General features: G+C 34.6%; 1 protein-coding gene, 1 non-coding gene and 1 pseudogene across 2 annotated transcripts in view; 2 read left to right on the forward strand and 1 right to left on the reverse strand.

Moving 5' to 3' along the window:
- Positions 1-20,615, forward strand: part of GPC6 (glypican 6) — a 984,775-nt gene that overhangs the window by 83,044 nt on the left and 881,116 nt on the right. The window lies entirely within an intron of this gene.
- LOC120582707 (5S ribosomal RNA) lies at positions 10,339-10,457 on the reverse strand. Its single transcript, XR_005647619.1, has one exon. It is a non-coding gene; the product is annotated as a 5S ribosomal RNA (ribosomal RNA).
- Positions 13,184-13,302, forward strand: LOC120582815 (uncharacterized; annotated as a pseudogene).

Genomic DNA, 20,615 nt, shown 5'->3' on the forward strand with positions numbered 1-20,615 from the left:
AGAACAAACTGATGATTGCCAGAAGGGAAGGACGTTGGGGGAATGGGTGAAAAAGGTAAAGGAGGAATAAGAGGTATAAATGTCCAGTTAGAAAAAAAGAAAGTAAGTCATGGTGCTGTAATAGCATAGGGAAAATAGTCAATATTATTATAATAGCTTTGTACAGTAACAGTTACTAGACAATGTGGTGATCACATCAAAAGAAATATAAATGTTGAATCATTGTGTTGTACACCCAAAGTAATTTAATGTTGTATGTCAACTATACTTTGATAAAAAAAAAATAATAATAATTTGTGTGCAGCCATATAGATAGGGTCTGGTAGAACCTCTACTGGAATGCAGATATTCTGGGTCCAGCTTGTGCACTTAACCAAAATTAATGCATCAAATTGACTGAAATGACATCAGATACATCCTTGGCATTGAAAAGGAGCACACATACTGAGTGCCTGCCTGTCTGATGGAGAGTTTTTTTACACTTAACAAAGAGAACAGATTTCTTCTATAAATGTAGTTTAGGATCACAGAGTTTAGATTACCCTTCTGGTCACGTTTTCTAAGACTGAAAATGGAGAACAGTTGGAGCAGGAAGAGTGGACATTTCTGGGTTCCATTATCCTTCACTTTATCATGGGTCTTTCATCTCCCAAAGCACTACTGCAGTCTGCAGCCTCAGATGGTGCTAAATTCACAACAGAATTGCATTTCATTTGCTACCCTTAATGACTGTAGGGCACTCTTTTGGGAAGGATTCACTAAATATTCTTGCTTGTTTTTTGCTAACTTAAACTTTAATATTTTGTAACATTATGAGGAAGCTACTGATTTTAAGAATTAGGATTCACGTTTCCCTTTTTAATTCTATAAATATAAATCAGCAAGTAATGAAATTGTGATTCTGACTGTGAAGTTATTATCCCCAGTGAGTAGAATGTAGGCATTATAATTCACCAGTAGCTGATGACTGATGGATATAGAGGAAGAATGAAAAGGTAGGTTTTAAAGATAAATATATAGCAGTAATAATTTCTTCAATAAGATATATATAAAACTGAAATTTATGACAGGAAGCCACACTAGAAAATCAAGAAGTTTGGATTTTCTCTTCATCTTAACCAGTGTCTCAACTTCCTTTTCTGATTGGTGCTTTCACTAAGGCTTCTTACATATATCTCTGACATGTGTCTAGAAGACCTTTTGAATTGCACTTTGTTTTCCAGGCAGTGATTTCTGTCCTAGCTGAATTTCAGAACATGAAGCTCATTCATCTATATCCTGGAAGGATGATTCACATATTTATGTTCTAGAAAGTAGGCTGAGAAGAAAGATTTGCTACTTTATTAATGAGAGTCTTTTAACATTTTGTAGTCTCAAACTTAATCATTTGCTTGTTTGAACTAAAGTCATCTTCCTTAATCACCGTCATTAGTTGCTGTCCATGAATGATTATCTCTGAATTTTATAAGCATGTTAGAATTTAATGCATTTTACATTTCCCATTACAGATTAGATATCATTCAATATTTTACTATACCAGTATATTTTTTAAAGCATGAGACTATAGAAAAGTTCTCTGTGGTAGAGGGGAGTCCTGTTCCTTAGTGATTCTCAAATGGTGTGGAAGTGGTGTAGGGAGGGCATGAGAGAGAGCAATTGGCTGAGCTTAGTGACCTAGTCTTGGCGTTATTTTATAGTTTAAACTTCCCAGAAGATTTCAGAGTTTAATTTCCTAAAGATGAGAAATACACAATAGTCTGCATTCGTCTTGAACTTTTCCAGTGATGAATAGTTCATTCACTATCTTTTGGAAATAGCCCATTACACTTGGAGAATCATTTAAAAATTCTTTATACCTAGCAAAGTGACTCATTATATTCACTGGTTCCTAGTTCTGATCTCTTAAGATGGCACAGAATGAATCTATTCCTTTTCTGCCAGATAGTCTTTTAAATATCTGGAGCCACGTTAATATTTCTACTGATTATACTCATGAACATTGGGTCATGCCACCGGTTCCCATATTCTATATTTTGAGAATCTCTCATGATCACAATTCTCTGTCTCTCTATCTTCTGCATATGGAAATAGACACCATATTCCAAAAAGAAACTCCACATTCATCCACATTCATATAGCACCTTCTGGTTTACCCAGTGCTTAATCTATGTTTATGTGTGTTTTGTTTTATCTTCTGGCAGACACAGACCTCTCATTGGGTACTTATTTATCATCTTTCTCCTGAGTAGACCAGAAGCTCCAGGCAGGAAGGCTCTGACCTTGCTTCTTATATTCCAATTCTAACTCCACTGCCTTCCCCAGGGCCGGGAACTGGCAATTGAATTGGCAGTCAGAGGTGGAATAAGTTTCAGAGCTTGCAGGAGTGTTCAGTTTTGCATAATGCTCAATAAAAAGGCTTTGCAAGTTCATATTTGTTTGTCTTGTTTGTTCATTTGTTTCAGCTGCTTCTGATTTTTACTGGGGTTAAAATGACTATCAGAGTGTCCTTCATACTCAAAGAAATAATATTTTAGTCAAATATAGGCTTCTCTTAATAAAACTCCCCTCTTCTCAATTTTTGAAATTAGGAGTTTAAAAAAATACCTTTGAAAGCAGTATTAATTCAAAGGAATAAATTGATTAAAATATCTATTGGGACATTAGAATAAGATAATTCAGTGAAAATGTTTATCGGGTAAATATGATATGTGGGTTAGTTAATAATTCATTCAAAAACAAATATTTATTTACATGTCTTATGTGTTTTGAGCATTTTTCAAGGCTCTTGAGAAACAATGTTAAGGACAAAGTCCCTACTTTTATGGTTTTTATATTCTACTTGAGGAAGACTGACAACTTATAATTAAATGAATAAGAGAAATAAGACATTTTTAAATGATACAATGTGCAAAGCAATGTGCTGAAGGATACCATTGAGGGGTTGGTACAGTCAACTGAGAGCTGAGGAGTGAGAAGGAGGCAGCCATGCAAAAGGCTCATTTCAGCTGGTGGAAGGAATGCAAAGATCCTGAGATAAGAGAGTGTTTGGTTTGCTCAAGGAATAGAAAGTTTGGTTAGCTGTAGCAGAAGAATGGCAGCTTGATTACTTGGGATGATGCTGGAGACACGCAGGTCTCATCATGGTCTTTATGAGAAGGGGTGATTTTGACGCATTTTAAAGTGGATTCCTCATGCTGGGTGGACAGTGGATTCAAGGTATTGCTTTTATATAAATGAACATTGGAGTTCATCAATTGATATTCCTATATTGAGGTACAATCATGCAGTTTGAGGTATGTGAGGAAAGTCTTAAAAATGTCTTATCTCTTTTCTTACTTTAATCTCAGTAGTCATTTTTTACATAAATGTGAAGGAATAATCTAGATACCAGTCAGTCAATGATACTATATATTTTTTTTTTTTTGCAGGGCTCCCTTACATTTACTTAATCCGTTAAAAAATAAATATATCTGTTGTTTGTTGTTCCTTAGTTCGGTGAAATAATGATAACTCTTCTCTACTACTGGCCAACATTTGACCTACACAAGTATAAATTTCCAAAATAGTGCAAGGTTTTACAAAGATAAGACAGTTCATTTACATAACCTGGAATAGTTTGGCTGGCAAACTAAAGGAGATAAAGCATGTGGATCAAGTTTAACACATTCATTTAGATTGGCTGACTCCCATGTGTTCCCTGTGCTTGCAGAGGGTCCCATCTGTTTGGTTTCTGGCTAGAGACCATTGAGCCTGTGAGCATTGAAATTTCTGATTGCAAATGCCCAGTGCTTCATAATTGATTTAGGGTGCCTCATATATTCACCAGTAACATTGTTAATTTGTACCAATGTAAGTGACAATTATTCTAGAACTATGATACCTACCTGTTTCTGAAGTACTCAGGTGATTGTAAAGCCAACATACGCTTTCTTGCATTTTCCCCTTTTTGCATCATCTTGATTTTATAACTCAAAGATGCCTTCTTCATTGCCCTCAAACTACTCAGCCCAGCACCCTCACGATGACAACCCAGGAACTCCCATAGGATTATCATTTCTTAATCTCTAAGAAAATCTCTCCATGCTAGTTGAACTGGACTACTTGACATTTCCTTAACGAACTCTTTGTTTTTGCCTTTTGCATCTTTGCTCTTTGGGCTCTTTTTGATCGGAAATATCTTTTCGCCCCTTAACCTCTGCCTGTCATAACTTATACTCATTTCAAATGCCTGCTTAATGCACCATTCTTTCATCTCCCAATAATTTGTTTGTTCCTCTCCTTTGATATTTTACTTCTTACCTCTTGTTCTAGCTATACATCTTAAGAATTTTATTGCCTCTTCCCTGTATACTTTTCAGATTCTTTCTGGTTCCAGCAGTACTATACATATAGGATGTTGCCAATTAGGGTTTGATGACTTTAACTGAATTTTCAGTATCTACCTATCGTCTAATGATAAGCAGCAAGGGAAAAAAAAAACCAAAAACAAAAATGAAAAAAATCAAAAACATCTCAGGGCAAGTTTTGAAATAAGCAAGTCAGAGGCATGCTTCTGCAGTTCCTACTTCCCACCCCGGAAGGGATCATGCTGCTATCAAGGCTATTCTGAGTTTTAATCTTTGTTGTTCTTCTGTGGTTAAAGTGGTCCAGCCTCTTTGTTTTTTGAGTGGAAAATAAATACAAAGAAGGGAATGCCTGCAGTGGGCTGCGCTGGGGAGAGGCCAGGTGTATCTTCAGCAGGGCTGCTGTTAGAAAGCCCCAGTGGACATCCTAGGGCATGCTTTCTCTTGGATTATATTGTTTCCCTTTGAATTCTTCAAAGCCTTTCAGGTGTTTTCTTCCTTATATCCCTCGAGGAAAGCCAGTTAATCTAAGATTAGCCTGACAGTCCCTATTTTCCAGGTCTCTGGTTTCATCAATAAAGTAGGTTATATCTTTTTTGAGCTCCATTACCTTCTCCATAACCTTGCCTTCTTGATCCATGTTATAGCTTATTCTTTATAGAGCCTGCTCCCCCATTTTTGGCTACTTTCCCACTTCCTATTCCCACTTTTGAATGGGACCATTTAATTCAGTAATTGCTGGGACTATAACAGTTTGACAATCTCTAAGCCTTTTTGTATGGTGTTTTCACCTCATTGCTCTCTGGTTGCCACCACTGACTTTCAACTGAATGAGCCAAGTGACCAACAGCATCACTCAGAATTACTACTGAATTGCCACATTTACATTCTACGTGTTAATGATTAACCGATTTATTTCATTTATCATAAAAGCTTATTTTCTAGGAATTTGGGAAAAGTTATAAAGACCTTTACTTGTTTTATACTAGAAGCAGTAGCTTTAAAGTAGAGTGTATATACCCCACCCCCCCCGGGGGTGGGGGATGTATAAGCTATCTCATTACATTTATGTTGACATTATGCTTTTTTATTCCTATTTTTAAATATGCGTGAAATATTTATATTATAGGATATGAACATAGTTTATAAAAATGCATCCATTGATGTCACATGCTCAAGTGATTTCACTGATAGGGATATGTGATCAAAATGTTTTAGGGCCATTGGTTTTCAGAGCATTGAGTCTGGAGATAGACCTGGACTCCCAGCTGTTTGCCCTTTACTACTTGTGTGACCTTAGGCCAGCTATTTAGTCTCTTTGGCCTTACATCCTCACTTGCATATTGAAAGCAAAACCATTTCATAGGGTTGTTGAGAGGAATCCATGAGGTAATGTGTGTGAAGAAGCTAGCAAATACACGACACATTGTGTGCACTTGTTACTGTGGTTATTCATAGTTATTATTGATGTTATTGCTGCTGATGTTGTTAGTTTGCCCCACTGTCCAATATTTCACCATTGTTTTATAATAGCAGAGGAACTGAGCCTACTCTACATGTCAAGTACTGAAAAAAGCATCTCATATCAAATACATTAAATGATATGAATGAATGAAAATTAGAATTTTCAAAACTGCATGTAGATACTCCTTCCTTAAGATTATTATTATTAATATAATAATATAAATAGGTTTTATAACATATTCGCATCACTTGTAGAAAAAAAAAGAGCAAACTAATTCACTGGAGCTTTAAAAAACACAGAATCCATAATACGTTCAACAGGGCCTTTTGAGGGTAAAATTAGCCTATGAGGAAATTAAACTCTTTTAGTATTTTAGAAATTAAATTCTTTCAGATAGTGTTTATCATAAGCCTACCTTTTGCTGAATGTGGCCACACCATGCATGATTCTAAAGTAATGTTCTGGTGTAAGATGTCTTGAAGAATAAAAGCTTGTTATGCATTTATCTGGTATGTTTGCCGAGATCTGAAGATGTTAGAGAATTCTTCAGTGAGGTAAAGAAAAGTTCACCATAGTTTGCAAGACTGGTTCATGTGGAATTTATAAGAATGGACTGACCAGCATGCCCTTTTAAAATTCTGTAGTTAATCTCTTTATTAAAAGCTGCTGGGCTAGTTGATTAAGAAAGCCTTATGGGATGACTGCTTTTAGTGTCATACAAATGAAGCCGAATTGTTGCTAAGTAAATCACTATAGATAAAAGTGCTTTGTGGTCACAGTACTGCAGTTAATTTTTTTTTTTTTCATTAAGTTTTAAAAAGAAGGTGAAGGGTTGAAGAATGAAACACACCCAATCTGACATCTACAATGTCCATTTATGTTCATGCACTTTTTAAAGAATCTAATTTGAGCGATTGGGCAGGTAGAGCAGCAAAGCATAAGTGGGTTAATGTAAAGCTAAATCAATTAATAATTGTTTCCTCTTTATAATTGCCCAGATCCTTCCTAGCCCTTAAGAAATCAATAGATGTATAGAGAAGACTCCAGGTGTGCCCAGGAAAACTGAAGAAGCACATTTGTTAGCTTGTCCATGCTGTAAAATCCCTATTGTCATAGTCACCTCAGCCTTAAGTGTACACAGGACCGTTAGGATACAAAAAGGTACCCTGCAACTTTATGAGTACTAAGAATTACATTTTTGCCTTTTGTGAACATTCCACCCCCCTTCCCAAGAGTAAAACATAGATCTTGTTCCTCTTCATTGTTCTGTGCCTAAGTTAGTGTATGAATAAGTTTGGATGGATTAAATAAATACAGGAATGTATGTTTTACTGGATTAGGATAAAATGAGGAAAGATATATATATATATATATATATATATATATATATATATATATATATATATATATATATATATATAACTAAAATAGTGGACTGAAAATAGAAATTAAATCTACCATAAGAATTCCACATGGTTTTTTGCTACGTAGTTTGATTTTACTTGTCATGAAAAGTTCAGGCACTGCCATGTTGAAATTTATTTCTGTATTGTGTATAACATTATGTAGGTATGTTTAGTGATGTCATAAATACAGCTTTGGGAAGGACTTATTTTTTGCCATGTGCATTTTAGTATTTTCCAGGATAACTCCTAAAAAACCCATTTTAATACTGTCATTTAACATACTAATAATGATCTTTATTTCAGATATTAAAATCAACAAATATGTAGTAAATGTCTCATTCAAAGTTATAATGAAAACCAGTGTTAAACTTAGAAACCAAATCCATAAAACTGGGTGCCATTATGAGTTTTGACACTTTAGCTAAAAACTTGCTGCCTGCCTCACAGACCCAGAACAAGACCATTACCGATTATTGATTCTTCTAGAGCCGATCAACTCTAATAGATTGAAGTTGATTTGTTACCCTAATTTTTTCACTGGTGATAAGTATAGTGTCTAAAAAGGGACAAAATGACATAGATAGAAAATATCACTCACTTGGTGACATTCTTTTTCAACATGTAGGGAAGAGGATTTACGGAAGCATCAAATGAATGAAAGTAGAGTACACATCAACTTTTTATGAAAATATGTGTGAACAAAGTGAATTCTTTAATACTCAACTAACAAATGGCTTTATATTGCATTAGACAAAATAACTCTTTTATGTTTAGACTTTATGCTGATGGAACTGGTTCAGGAAGGAATAATTTTATCATGCTTGACCATCTTCAAGTTCTGTGGTGACATATTTTTTAAGTTTAGTTGTATTCCTGATGTTTCAAGGTATTGCAAATGCATTAGAAAATACTTTCTAATGTGAATGCATAATCACACTATAAAACATGGTAAGAGAAAGGATTTTAACATTGTCTTCAGTATTATAGTGAACAAGAAACGCTCTCAGTTGTTTTTTTGTCTTGTGAAGGATGAGGGACAATGCATACTGAATACTGGGGGTATCCCAACCTAGAATCTGCTGCTCTTCCATATCAGTGGCCACCCTAATAGAAGTGCTGCCAAGCATTAGAGATTTCCTTTCTTCTTCTACTTCCTTTTCTCTTTTAATGATGCACTTGCAATATATCCTGCAGCCTGGAACCTTTGATCTTTATTTTTTAGCTCTGTGATCCCGACTCAAGCCCACCTGTTGCTCACTCCAGAGGGAGATGATTATATGAAAGTTGTAAATGTTCAGAGTGATTGAGACCTACCAGAAACTTCACTGGGAGGGCAGTAGGGCAGACCTTCCAGGGCTTTTATGAAACATAAGCCATACTGAGATACAGCATGCAAAAGCAAGGTCCCATGAATAAACTAGCATAGAGGGAGCTGCAGGCTCTTCTCTACAGGATGCACAACTGCCCTGCAGTTGTAAAATCCTTTGATTATTTAATACAAACTTTGCACAACTTCTTTGAACATTGAGCTGTTTTTTTTTTCTTTCTCAATGCTTTTTTAATATACCATAATTTTGTGAACTCTCTTCTGTGTATGATACAAAAAGGGAAATTGGATTATGGGCTCAAGAAGGTGAATCAAGAGTTCTGGTGATTTATTCTTCAATTTGTAGATGCTGATTGGTCAATATGAGAAGTCTGCGGTTCTTCTAGTTGCAAGTAAATGTAAAATCTCAACATTATTAGAGACGGATCATTATAAACTAAAGAAAGTTAAGTTTTAGAATAAAAAAAAAACACTTCTTGAATGTTTTGTCAAGTAAATGGTGAATTTTTGTAACAGAAACCATTTATAATTAGGTAGTAGTTGTATGCTTCATTTTCAATACCTCATTGTTTAGCCTTTCTAATCCTCCTGGCATCTTACTTGCATTATTTATTTGTTGGTAAAGATTTTGTTCACAAATGTAGAATATGAGGTTAATTGTGACACCGCTTCTGATTAAAGTGTCAGGCACTAAAAATTGGTGATGTTCACATGATCGGATGCATTTTGTCCTGTGGTACCCAGAAACAATTTCAGAAATGAAAACTGCTTCTTCCATTTCTGATCAAAGTATTTCAGAAAATATTTTTTTCTTTTAGTGATATTTTTGATAGACTACAAAATATGTAAAGTTAAACCAGATCTTGGTTGGATAAAACATTCTGTCATGATAACTTTTTTGTTTGTTTGTTTCCTTTAGCAAGCAAAGAAAACTCATAGAAATTAAATGAATATAAGATAGAATCACATTTCTTCTTAGTTTGGTCTTTTATTTTCTCCCTTAGGCTTAGTATAAAAGAGTAGAGTCAGAAACATGGGAAGATTTTTTTCCTCTATGGAGAATATGTAGGTCACTAATGTTACTGTTTTGTGTCTGAAATAATTTATACAGCTTCAATTTGCTTCCAGTCAGTCACCATCAAAGCATTAGCTTCAATTTTGCAGTGACTGAGTCCTTGGTGGAGTAATGTACTGAGATGTGACACTATGTTTGCTCTATATGTTATATTCTTGACATTAACATAATTTGAGTTTTTATTAGTTCAGAGGGGAAATGAATAAAATCCTAGCTAATGTTCATTGATAATTGTTTTCAATTTAGGAGCTGATTTAAGTTATTTGAATCTTTTGGCAAAATTTAGGGAGAGTGTTGATCTTTGCAGTCTCCCAAAACATATTAGGATTTTTTTCCCTCATAAAAGTTACTACATTGTGCCACTGACAAATATGATCTGAATGAGATTTTCAAGAATCTGCCCTGTTTTAAAGACTAAAATTGATTTTGTTTTATGCACAAATGCTAAAGAGCCTTATTCATGAAATAGATTGGTTCTTTTTCTGCAGACTACACTAAATATTGAGTTTTAAAAATGTATAATGCCTTAGAAAAACATCTAGGATGATTATTTTAATATTTTAATATCTTTCTTTAAATAATTATTTTAATTCTGTGTATGATTAATTTGCCAGGGCGGCTATTTATACTGATACTTTTTTTTTAGGCGAGGCAACCCTTGGTTGATCCCACAGATTATGAGGACCTTGTCATCTTACAATCTCTTATTTTTTAAATTTTTACACCTACAGCACCTGGTCTTCCTAGGTGGTCTCCCATCCAAGTACTAACCAGGCCCAACCCTGCTTAGCTTCCGAGATCGGACAGGATCGGGATTGTTCAGGGTGGCATGGCCATAGACTATACTGATACATTTGATCTAGAAGGATGCCAAATTTTAAAACTTTCAAGGGAACATGTTTAGAAAGTTTCAGCATTGGTATATGCTTTGCTATATACCAATCTTCTAAGAATACTTACATTAGTATTAAAAGATACTTCTTATGTTTATGCAGAAAAATAAGTATTTTAAGTTGAATGACTTTTCTTTTTCCTTCTCATCTTAATATTAATGTTCCTTGACTCAGACAGCAGTTTTAATTTTTCCTCCTTTATACTAATATATTGCAAATATTTTTGTTCCAAAAATTGAAGTGACTTGAATTCAAGCTAATATAAAATAAGTATTAATTAGCGACTCAAATTCAATAACCATTAGTTAAGTATGCAATTTATGTCAATTATAGGGTTAAATGCTAACTGATAGAAAAAAGTTAATTAACATATTATTGTAATTTTATGTCCTATAGTGCTTTTTCTCTTTCTTTTTTTAATTTTAAGAACCTTATGAGAGTGTTTATTCCAACTGATCATTTTCTAGATGAGGAAATAGGCTAAGTCCAGGGAATTAGAACATAAGTGTATAACATAATTGATTCATTTTTGTTTTAAAAGAAATAAATCTTCAAAAGTCTTAATAAACTATGATGCAATTAGCATTTTTGGTTAATGTTTCTAAAGTACACTCTTAAGTTCACATAGTGATTTTCTTGGATATATAATTACAAAGCACTGACCTACACTATTTTTAGTATATCAACATGGTTCTTGACCTTAGGATCTAAAATGTTCCATCATCTTCAGAATTTTACTAGTTCATTTCTCACTGTAATCTATACTAATCACAGCTGCACTGTAGAATATTTTATATTAAGACCCAGAAAAATCTCAAGTAGAATGAAATATATTTATACGTTTCAGCTTTAAACTTCACAAGAAAGACTAAAACAAGTATTAAGAAGATGTTAAGCCACCTTCATAGCCATGTCCATCACATTGACTTTGAATGAATCCATTAGGTAAGATGTGCCCCATTGATTTGTGAGTTATGTTTACTATATTCTTTTTATTATTTTTCAGATGAAGACACAAAATCACATGCATACACACAATTATGAAGACACATTTTTAGAGGCACAAATAGATAGCAGTAAGTGAAGTCTAAAATGTAGCCAAATCCTAGAAATTTGGATCAGGAACTTCTTTGTGATAAGGTAGAACATATCAATAATAAACATATGTCTTAATGGAATATATGGTGGTGGCACAATTGCATATAGAAAGTAAAAAGATGTTTTCTACATAAAACTTTGTTATTATACCTTATAAAACTTCAAATGCAACTATGTTAAACTAATCTGAAAAACAGCAAGTAGTATTCCTAACAGGCAGAATATCAATTTTATTGTGTTCATAATAATGGTTGCAGTTAGACTAATATTATCATAGTCCCAGTGATTGTTAGGCATTTTGCTATAAAATAAAAATATAAGATGAATCATAATCTATTATATAATTATATAATAATGTTTGTAAGACGATGTTTTTAAAAAATATTTTACTACCTTGAAAATTGGATGATCACTATTAAAAAAGATTATTTTAAAGTTACTTCCTTAGATATATTTCAGTTATCAAAAATAGTTGTTATCCACATTTTCTTTTCTTAAACAATGTGTGTTTACATTTAGATGACAATAATTAATTCTTCATTCATATTTCACAGCCGTCTGACTAAAAGAACATCCATTTTAAACTAAGGCTGTAGAATTATAGATTCATCATACTTTTGCAGATAAAGAAACTGACATTTTAGGTTTCCAGGGTTAGGTTATTTGTCCATGACTGGTTTATATGTTCTCATCCTCTAGAAACACCAAGCCACAGTGTTAATAACTCTGCTTCAATTCAGAAATACCAAGTGTGCCTCACAGGATTATTATTAATACTTTGGATTTTCATTTGTTGAGTTCTTTTTTAAGAATATTAATTTTGTATATACATTTATGCAGAGATCGAGACAAGACAGACTTACTATGCAATTATTTTCTTCAGGACTGTGCAATACTTTACTTTTCAAAAACATGTATCTCTGAGGCAACTATGACTTATAGTAATACTCATTTGTGCCTCGAAAACTTATTTTTATTTGACTGTTTCTCCAAAAGTTAAATATAGAATTACCATATGACCCTGAAATTCCGCTCCTAGATACATACCTAAAAGAGTTCAAAACAGGTACTTGAACATGAACATGTACACATATATTCAGAGCAGTACAATTCAGGTAGCCAAAAGGTGGAAATGACCCAAGTATCCATCAATGGATGAATGGATAAGCCAATTGTATGGTGTACCCATTCGATGGAATATTATTTGGCTATAAAAAAGAATGGATTACTGATAGGTGCTAAGACGTGAATTAACCTCGAAAACATTGTGCTGAGCAAAAGAAGCCAGACACAAAAGGATACATATTATGTGATTCCATTCATATGAAATATCACAAATAAATAAATCCATAGGGACATAAAGTAAGCTGGTAGTAGCCAAGGGTCAAGGGAGGTGGAAATGGGCAGTAACTGTTCAATGAGTATGCAATTTTCTTTTAGCGTGATGAAAACATTTTGAAACTAGATAGAGGTGGTGTTTGCACAACATTGTGAATGTACTAAATGCCACTGAATTGTGCACTTAAAAATAGTTGATTTTATGATATATGAATTTCACTTCAGTAAGTTATTTTTAGTCTATGGCCATGCTACCTCGAACAAGCCCAATCCCGTCTGATCTCGGAAGCTAAGCAGGGTCGGGCCTGGTTAGTACTTGGACGGGAGACTACCTAGGAAGACCAGGTGCTGTAGGTATAAAAAATAAAAAAAATAAAAAAATAAGAGATTGTAAGCTGACAAGGTCCTTGCAATCTGTGAGGTCAAGCAAGGGTTGCCTCATTAAAAAAAAAAAAAAAAAAAGAAAAAGAAAGAAATTATTTTTAAAAATAATGGGTATGGTGGTGTTCCAATAAAATTTTACTCACAAAATTTTATGATTTTTAATATTGAGCACTATACACTTAACAAATTAATGTTAATAATGCAGCATTGGTGATTAATTAAGGTTATTTAGATTATAGTAATTTATAGTTTTTTAAACAAAGTACCTAGCATTTCAAACAGTTGAGATATTATTTAGCTTAGTGAATTCTGACAATTTACATTTGGTAAACTTTTTTTTTTGTCTGCATAGAATTTGTTGAACTCGAAGCTTCCATGAAAAGTTTCATAATTGACAGAAATTTCTATACATATTTGTTTGCTCTTTTATCTTTACTCTTGATTGGTACCGAACCAAGTGCTTAGCTTATCAAATTTATTTCTGAAAACAGCTCTCCGAAGTAATGCTGTTTTACCTATTTAATAATTGGAGAAACTGAGGTTTATATTTCAGTGATCTTGGACTGATATCAAACCTTATTCTGTAATCATTAAATTAGCTTTTCTTGAATTATTTACACCTCACACAAAAGAGTTAGTCTCAACAGGGTCATAGTCCTCAACTCCAGCTCCAACAGAAGCAAAGTGAAAAATAAAGTATTTCTTTAGAGGAAAAGTGTTTGTTACTGTGTTTGCTGAAAGTGCCATGCTGAAATTCATTCACTGGCATGTTCTGGAGTATGCTTAAGTCTCATTATATAATTAAAGCATTAAGTATACAAGGGAGCTTGACAAAAATGATATGCTATAGTACGTGCTTCTGAATGAATATCTTTTAAAATTAATTAGTTTACATCATACTCAAAAGTATATTCTTTTATTTAATAAATATTTACAGAGTGCCTGAAAAGCTAACTAACATAGAGCCCCTGCCTTCTGTGGAAATCTCAGGTCTAAGAAGAGAAACATGATAAGCAGATAAATATTTAGTAGGTTATTTAAATATTTAGTAGCGATGACAGGGAGATGACTATAGCAAGGGAGGATCTGGAAAGTATATACGCATCTGCCTATCTATGTATGCTGCTTGCCCAGCTTTATATAGAATGGTCATGGTAGAGCTCACTGAGAGACTGACCAAAGACATAAAGAAAGTAACTGAACAGTTCATGTGCATGTCTGAGGAAAGAATATTCCAGATACAGGGAGCATAATATTCAAAAGGCCTGAAGCAGGAGTGTGCTTAGCATTTTTGAAAGTCAGCAAGGAACCAATTTGTCTGGACTGGAGTGAGGGAAGGAGTGGAATAAGGTGAATTCATAGAGGTAAATAAGTGCTGGATTTTATAGAACTTTGAAGGCTTGATAGAACCTTTAGACTTTATTGTAAGTGATATAGCAAGCCTTCAGAAGGTTGAGCAAAGGATATTCTTAAACAGGTTTACATCATAAATACAGTTGCTCTGATTGTTGTGTGATGAGTAGACTAAGGGAGGAAGAGTAGGAATGAAGAAGACAGGAAGATCTTGCAGTAGTCTCTGGTTCCCTGCTACTTACTCAGAGTGTGGTCTCTGTATAAGCAGCATCAGCATCACCTGGACTTTCTTAGAAATGAAGCTCTCAAGCTCCACTCAAGACCTGCTGCAGCATATCCCCTGGTGATTTGCACAAACTTTCAAGTTTGAGAAGTGATTTAGGCAAGAAATGAGGGTGGCTTGGGATAGGGCAACTCAGGCAAAGGTGTTAACCAATGGTGGGATATTGGATATATATTTTATTTCTTTTTAACTTTCACTCAACTTTAATTACACGTATTTTAAATTCAAACAGGTGACCAAAGACAAGATATTCATTGGGAAATTTGATTACAAGGCTAGTTGACTGAAAAATAGTTTGATATGCATTCCTAGCAATAGGTCTAGTAAGTTTTATCTACTGTTTAACAGGTTGTGATTCTCTAGGGCAGTGTGACATGATTAAATATAAATGGCTTGAATCTTATGGATGCGTTAATCTAGACTTGATGTTGGTTCAGAATCTATTTGCACAATTAAAAATAAATATAATCAATTTTGATCTGCATATTTTCTTTCCAAGTTCATAAAAAAAGGAAGAACTTTTTCTGATCACCAGTTTTCCATTCAACAGCCAAGTAAATCTTGTAGTACTAGGCAGAAATGGTCACTGGCTTAGGAGTGTCAGAGAAAACTCGCTTCTTTCAAAGGATAGACAGTGACCCCTCACTCAACATATTCATATATCAACTCCCTTACACCGAGCACCATTGTTCCGACCACCCAGGAACAACTCCCAAGTCCCGACACAAAAGAACCTAGATATATATTTTAAATTACTATTTGCTGGTATATTTTGCATGGATGTGAGATCAGAGAAGAATGAATGGGAGTGCCTTTTACTACAAAAGAGAAAACAGAAAGTAGCGGAGATTTCTTAAAGGGATTGGACATCAAGAATCTGGCTAGCGATGCTTTTAGAAGTACAAGGAAAGATTTGGATATACATGTCTGGAGAGTAGAGATTGGGGCTAGAATTATACACTTGGAAGCCATTAGCATAAGGTGGTATATAAAACCATGGGGCTGGGTGAGATCACCCAAAGTATGAGTAACTAGAGAAAAATGAGTTCTGAAATGCTCCAATATTGGGCCTCATGATGGGGAGGAATATCCAGAAAGGACAACTAACACTGGGTCTCAGTGAAGCCATTGAGATAATGATCAGGAACATGTGGTGCCTGATGTTCCTAGCACCAAGTGTAGACACCATCAGAGAACTTAACAACCTCTCACCAAATAATTGGTTTATTTATTTGTTCCTCTCATTACACTCTCTTCCAAGCAGTGTCAGAACAGTGCCTGGCATTCAGTGTTCAAAAATAAGCCTCTGGATAAATGAAGAATAATTGCTTGTTTTATGTTAGTATATTACTGGCATTTTTAGGACTCCTAGATTTATGCAGTTCTGCAGAGTGTCAGGCTCTGGGTCATCTTTTGTTTGTTTGTTTGTTTGTTTTGTGCGTGATTACTCACCTAAATGCTATAGGTAACTTGGGTGGAAAACTCTACCGTTATATTTAATGTCCCTGCCATTTTCATTTTGATAGTGTTCCCTCTTGGCTCTTCTAACGTAAATATTCACCATCCTCCCTTTTCTTGCAGCGCCTTCTCATCTGTCTCTAACAAAATTCATAACGTCTTTACAAAGAAAGAATATTTTTGTCAAGTAATAGCTTTTAGTCACAAAGGAGTGTTTCTTGATGGATAATTTGAGGAGAAATGAATGGAACTTTTGATGTTTTCCAAGGAACTGATTTGGTGAACCAGATTTATTGTATTGTGATCTCTTTTTCTAAAAATTAGAAAATAACTAAGAAACTAGACTCCTAAGTCAAACCCTTCGCCTTTATTCAAAGCATGTTTGCATTGACCATTGGTTTACATCCCAGAGATTTAAGTTTAAGGTTCCAGGTTTGACACATTTGGTTGTGTGAATCGAGTGGCAGAATGGTGACTTGGAATACTCTGTGACATACCGAATTGTAACTGAGTAGTTCGAAGAGAACTGGGACTCTCAGGGTTTGTTTACCATTAGAAGCTTAATGCAACTTAAAAGGCCAGTCACAATCAGAGGTGTTTCTGTCAGTGGGATTTAAAACAGGAAGTGAAAACTCAAATGTATGTTCTATGTTAAATAACCAAACTTGGTTTAGAATAAAGAGTTTGAAGACATTTAGGTCTACACTAGTTTTTCTGTGTCCAGCCATTAGGGTGTGTGTGTGAAATGATGTGAAGAGCAAGTGGACCTGAGATGGGAACCTTAAGAAGCAGGTGGAAACTTTCAGGAAAGATAAATTCCTGTTTTTATCAACTAAAAAAATAATGAAAACAGTTATATTCCATTCAACAAATTAATAAAATAATTCTTGAACAGCTCTTTTGTTCATAAAGCTGTGGATGCTGCAGGAGCTGTAAAGAGTTGTTCATCATGACACCTGGCCTCAGGTTGATTACAGGAAGCAGAGGCAATTCATTGTCTTCAAAAAATGAGCAACTGGTATTTTTATCTTGATAAATATTAACATTCTTCTTCTATTTTTCTCCTTTTTCTTCTTTTTTTCTCCTTCATAGTTCAAGTTGGCATAAACACTTATTCTCAAGATAAAAGTATTTTCAGGAGATAAAAGGCCAATTTCAGAAGAAATGTGTGACTGTTACTAAAAAGGGAATGGTGTCTGTGACCATACTAGGGCAATTGAGCAAGAACAGCTATGATACAAGGTAAAATGTGATGTGACATAAACAAAGTAATAGACTCAAGGGAGGGCCGATATATTAATTTGGGCAAATTGGGAAGGGTTTTCAAGGAAAAGGCAGCCTTTAGATCAGCCTTAAAGGATTAAAGTTTTTGGAGGTAAAGAAGAAAAGAAGGTCGGTTACACATTTAGGTGGCAGCATCAGATGAGCAAATGAACTGACATCAGGAGATCACCAATTGTGGTGTTCGGAGTGTAGGCAGACAGGCATGTCACTGGAAGTCAGTTCAAGATGTGTAGTGTTCCTTAACTCTCGAAGTCCTGGACTGTTTTGAAAGTCTTTGAGCAGAGAAGTGGTATACTTAGAACTATGCTCTAAGCAGATAAAAGTGCAACAATTTAGAGAATGTAGCCTGGTGTGAGAGATGGGAAAAAGGGAGATAGTTGTAGCAGTGCATTATGAAAATAGTGAGGTACCTGGGATAAAGTGGTGCTGGAGGTTATCGGGGGAGAGAAACAGAAAGGAAATTAGGGATGGATATGAGAAATACTGAGGAGAGAAACGTTGAGATATAAGAAATAGAACTGGGCAGTGGTTGGGTTAGGGATCAACCAAAGGCAAGGATTCCAGGTCAGTGATATTGAATACAGGGGACTGAGAGAATGGTGGTGTTTTTTTAAAAATAGAGATGCCATGAGCAAGAGTTGGTTTGAAGGGGAAGAAAATGCTTTTAATTCTGCACTTGTAACTGAAATATATACAGGTGGAAATGTCCTCAAGCCAGTTGCCATAAGCCCGGGCTTGGCAGACAGATCAGATATATAGAAAGAGTGTTGGTCCTTATTTGTTGGAAAATAGTAATTGAAGCTGGATGAAATAACACCATCCTCTTAGGTGAATTTATAGTTAATCCTCTAGCTCATTAAAAGAAACTTCAGACTTTAAGCAATACATTGTGAAATATAACTTACTCCTTTTGTCTCCAGTAGAGCAAGAGTTCAAGATAATTTCCTTGAACAAGGTTTCTAGCAAGAACTGTTGCAAACAGCTTCTGTCTTTGTGCCTGTAATAGCAGATTCATCCATAAATGTGAACCATGATCCAGTGAAGAAGGCATTTCCCTTTCAGGCATGACATACATTTGATTTCCAAGGGCAAGTTTTCTTATTTGATTGCCAACTTCCCTAATTAGGTGGCCTTGAAGATCACTGCCTCAAGTTTGTTCAAGCTTAAAAAGCATTCACAAGCACAAACATATTTTATGTCCAGTAAAAGTCATTGTAGTTGACTGAATGTAGTTAGTTAGCATAGAGACTTACCTTTAGCTCCTGACAAACACTGCCAGCAGCATTGGTATTCAAGACAAAAGACAGCCATCAGTGTAAATTCTTGTCTACTATGCAAGGTGTATCTTTTGATCTTTTCAAAAAGAGCTAGAAAATTGGATGGTATTTGCAGGAGCCTTTCAGCTGAGAAATGTCAATAATGTAATCGTGTTGAAACCAGTACATGGAATTGACTTGTTGGGAGATGGGTACAGGTGCAAGGATGAAATGTGTATCTGATTATTATATAGAACTGAGTTTGTGCATGAGATTCAGGGTCACCAGGCTATGGCAGAAAGCAGCATTAGGAGAATTTGATGAATCTTCTAAGCAGATTTCTTAGTGGCAACTCCAAATCTAAGTTTTTAGAAAAGAGAAAGAAATAAGAAAGTAAATTTCCTCCTGCTATTTGCATTTGTAGTGTATAACCCTGTTTACTCCATTTGGTGGATAATCTGGTGGCTGTAGAATCAAGACAGGTCATTCCATTTCTCTCAAACAGAGTGAATCACTTTCATTGTGTACTAAACTTCTTTAAGTTGAGCAAATGCAAGTCTTAGGTTGCTTTTGGGTAGTTTTTGCATGCTGCAGGTTGTGTCTGCCTTCTCTAAAGCTATATAAAAAATAAACAGGATCAGTAATTAAAATTGTTCTGTTTTGTAATTGCTTCAATGTGCTTTTCAGTTTTACTCTTTTTTCTCCAGTTATTTGGAACTGTAATGAAATTTATTTCTCATTACCTGCTATTGAATGATCTGTGAATGGAAAGGAGATGAAAAAATAGTTCATAGAGCCCTAACAATGTTAATTTGTTAAATGCTTGACTCTGTCTCCATCGACAAATAATGTTTGTGACAAAATGAGTTTTTTTATCTTAAAAATAATCTCTGGACAAAATGAGTTTTTTTATCTTAAAAATGTAAGAAATTCTATAATTGAATACAGGTCTTTGTGTCACAGTGGAATGTGAACTTATAAGTGTTGATTTTATATGAGAATCTATGAAATCTTACTCATGTATATCTTAGATGAAGTTGGAAGTGACTTGTGAGTGGCTTCCTTGTGGGATACCTGACACCAGTAAACAGTCTCATTCTTAGAAAGATATCCAAAATTATAATCCTCGTGATAATAGTGAACATTTATCGAATGTTTACAATGTGTCAGAGGCTATTGTAAATGTTTTCTTGCATTCTCTCATGTAATCTTTACAATGCTATGAGGTTGTAAATATTATCATCCGCATTTTATGCCTGAGGAAAGTAAGACACAGAGAAGAAGATCACACAGCTTTTAAGTAGTGGAGCTTGACTTCAAAGCCTGTATTGAAAAACCGACCCTGAAGCAATTAATAAAGATTCTAACCACCAAATTTGTTATGTAAGAATATGTAGTCATCATTCAACATATTTCTTGAGGTCCAAATATTAATTGACCTGTCTTTTCTCAAAAGAGAGAACATTTTAAAAGATGGTTTCTTCTGTAGTTGTTTTTATGTCTTTTGGGAAAATAAATTCAGCTGTCTATTCATTTATATCATATGACTCCAGCAAGAGCGGAAACTTCCTAAGAGCAGAGATTTTAATTTTTCTAGGCATATCTGCCTCCCACCCCCCAATGTTTAGTGCATTAGTATATGATAGGTGTTT

Source organism: Pteropus medius, unplaced genomic scaffold, assembly GCF_902729225.1.
Source record: "Pteropus medius unplaced genomic scaffold, Ma_sr-lr_union100, whole genome shotgun sequence".
NCBI classification, from domain to species: Eukaryota; Metazoa; Chordata; class Mammalia; order Chiroptera; family Pteropodidae; genus Pteropus; species Pteropus medius.